The following is a 3,567-nucleotide window of genomic DNA, read 5'->3' as shown; positions in this document are numbered from 1 at the left end:
CCGTGTGTTTGTTTGTTTGTCTGGGTCTCTGTGTGTTCTTGTGAGTCTGTGTCCAGGCCTGCCCATCACAAGATTTTTTTTTCAAATCTTCTCGGGCTTGTGCCTTCTTCCTTTTGAATTTTTCCTCATAAACCGATTTTTTGTATTTTTCTGTATGATTGCAATTGGAAGTTAATAAATGTCTTTTGAACGAAAGGGTCCTTTTAAAGTTTGAATAGGTTTTTTTTAAAGTTAAATTTTTAGATCATTATACCTATTGAATGAGCCCCCAATAGCCCCGGGCCCCAGTGCTGTGCACTGCCCATACCTACGCCACTGGACCTGAGTATTATTATTGGTTACATAAGGTTTGCTATGCACTGTATCATATGCTATAGAAGTGGAAGACCATAATGTATTGGGAATGTACCGTACCCCTCTCTCTGGTAGGGCCTACAGTACAATCAGTTTAAAAGTGTAATGTATAGGATAGTGTGGATTTTTAAACATTTTTCTAATGGTAATGTTCGAAATAAGTGTCAAGGAAAGTAAGTATGATTGTTGGGAAAAAATTTATTTTGAATTCTCACCCTGACCTTCGCTTGGGCGAAGTGGGCGAAGGTCTGGATCCGCGTCTAGTTAGCATGAATTTTGTAAGCCAGGACTCATAGTGTTTTGTTACGTTTCTTCACAGAGGTGGGGGGGGGGGACGAACCCCCACCCCCTGAACCCTCTAGATCCGCCACTGTGATTAGAATCAAATATAGAATTTAAGCTAACAAAAACAACACATCCAAAACAAGTCTGTTATATTAGGCCTGTATTGAAACAAAAAATGTAAATTCAAAAATTTGGCCAAATTCGGCCAAATATAGTTTGGACGTGACTTTTCAAACGTTACGGCCAGGCAAATTTTTATACGGCCAGATTTGAGGAATCTGGCCGTCAAAAAGGCTAAATGGCAACCCTGCTGGACCCTACTTGTGAGAACGTTTCTCACTGAATTAATTATTACTAGGCAACTTAGTACTGGCAAATTGATATCTATTTAAAGCAATGTATTTCCATTCATGCCTAGATTTGATTATTAATTAATTATTTAAATACGGTAACCAATCAATCACTTTTCTGGAACGAATCATAGAGAAAATATTTTCTCTATGGTATAATCGTCTTTGCAATAGGTACGCTTGTTTAAACGTACATATATAATTATAATGCAGGATTAATTAATTATATACGGTACTTTATTCTAAGATACAAATCAAGTTTCTTGATAAGTTACAGCTATAGTTAAATTAAATTTCTTCTAAGAAATAAAGTTACAACTTAGAATATTTTGCAGGATAAAATAAACACTTCTTTAATAAAAATTATGCTATTAAAACTACTTCGTAAAACAATCAATCTTAATAATAAAGTATTTCGCTCTACGTTCTTTCAAGAACATAATAAGGTCTTGTTGTGTAAACTGACATAGGACCTATTCTATTTTTTCAGTAAATGTTTTCTCATACACGATTTCAAACAAAATGTTTTCGTTACACAACTACTGGAGTAGGGAGTTATCAACTCACTCTGGCTAGACAATAAACATGCTTGCTTCATCAGACAAAAGATATCAGTTAACGTATCCATGGTAACGTTAACTTTTAACCCTACTACTCTAGTATTGTTGCTTTTTATTGAGTAACAAACGATTGAATCGATAGCATGAATCGTGTACATATTTGAGTATAAATAATTAAGAAACGAATATCATATGTATGAACTTTAGAAACACTTTAGTGGAGGTAACCAATTTTCAACCTATTCTTATATAAATTATATATGTATACATATTTAAATATATGTGGCCTATATATAAATCATGATATAATATATATATGGCCTATATAATGAATAATGAAACAATATTAGTATTGTTGCTTTTTACTGAGCAACAAACGATTGAATCGATGGCATGAATCGTGTACATATTTGAGTATATATAATTAAGAAACGAAAATCATATGTATGAACTTTAGAAATACTTCAGTGGAGGAAACCAATTTTCAACCTATTCTTATATAAATTATATATATGTATGCATATTTAAATATATATGGCCTATATATAAATTATGATATAATAGATAAAATCCAAACTAGCTTCATATAATTATAATAATATGAAGAAACGAATACCATACTTTATTGGAGAACTTCAATCTATCGAAAGGTTTAATTGAAGCTATGGTTTTATTATATTTTTATGATGTTTACATTTCTTAATGTGACTTCAATTTATTTATTTTTTTCAATAGTTATTTTTTAAGTAGTTTTATATAGTGTGTAGGCCTATATATAAAATGAAAAAGAGGGGCGAGTTAACCTGCCGGGCCGAGTTGACTGGGCCTAGATGACACGAAAGCTTTGTATTTAGCGACCGGTATTGTATTATTAATTTGTGAATGCGTCATCGGCGTTCCATACATATACACGCATTGGCGGCAGTTCTGGAGGGCGGCCGCTATAGGTAGCGGCCGATATGGGCCTACTCCTCACGTGTATGCAGATAGCGGCGTGCTGTTTGAGCAGTAGACTAGGTCTGCCTAGGCTTGTCGCTGTAGTTTGACATTTATGCGTTGATTGATTCAGTTTAAAATAAGTTACTATGATTGAATATATTTATACATTATAAGATTTGTGTGCTAATGCGTTCTATATAATTCAAGATGAATTTTAATGGGTTTTTGTAGGAACTAATTTATTTAAATATACTATATTATTTTCCTTTGTTCAGAAGGAAAGCATGGTTTGTGTGGCGCATTGATTTCCATTTCTAATTATGTAATGAGGCTTCTTTACCCATCATGCTTGGTGCAGGCTTTTTATATACATTTACTTAAAAAATACACTAACACGAAAGTTGCATTCTGATCAGTTGATGAGTTTTTGAGATATTTGATCTGGGACGTTTTGCTTCGAATGGTCCATATATCCACACCAAACTGCAATCACATAATTTTTCGAACGAATTTTATTGTATCAGTTGTACACCTGGCTTTTGGTTATTACTTTAATTTGGTTGTTACTCTATATTAAAAGGTCCTTTTATCGTCTTCTCAAGGCCTATTTTTTTTTCAACGTTTATTTGTTAGGCCCCATAAAAAAAATGATTAGTTTATCATCCCCGCGCGCATCTCTTTTGACGAAATCGCGATTTTTTTTTTTTTTTTTTTTACTAGATTTTTTTCATTGAAAAAACGATCGTTTGTTCGTCAAAAACAAATTTTAAGGCTGGTGAATGATGATTTTCGATCTTTAGAGTAGTCGCCAAGTAACAATATCTATTTATAGGCGATCTTTTTCATACTGTGCATGTCCACAAAGAAAGAGAGATATGACGTTCGTTGACGACGAACGGCGAACAAATCTCGAAGTTTCGCGCGCTAGCTTTGCTCTCTCTATAATAATAATATCATATTTAATAAAAGTACATGTGTTCTTGTTAATCCGACTTCACTTTATTCTTGACTTTTGTGTTTTTAAACCAATCACACTGGCGAACAGCGATGGGACACTTCACACCCCCCCCCCCCAAAAA

This window comes from Anneissia japonica, unplaced genomic scaffold, assembly GCF_011630105.1.
Source record: "Anneissia japonica isolate Jap-2015-1 unplaced genomic scaffold, ASM1163010v1 scaffold142_len1259957_cov175, whole genome shotgun sequence".
NCBI lineage: Eukaryota > Metazoa > Echinodermata > Crinoidea > Comatulida > Comatulidae > Anneissia > Anneissia japonica.
The sequence above is the reverse complement of the archived record's forward strand: the minus strand, read 5'-3'. Positions refer to the sequence as shown.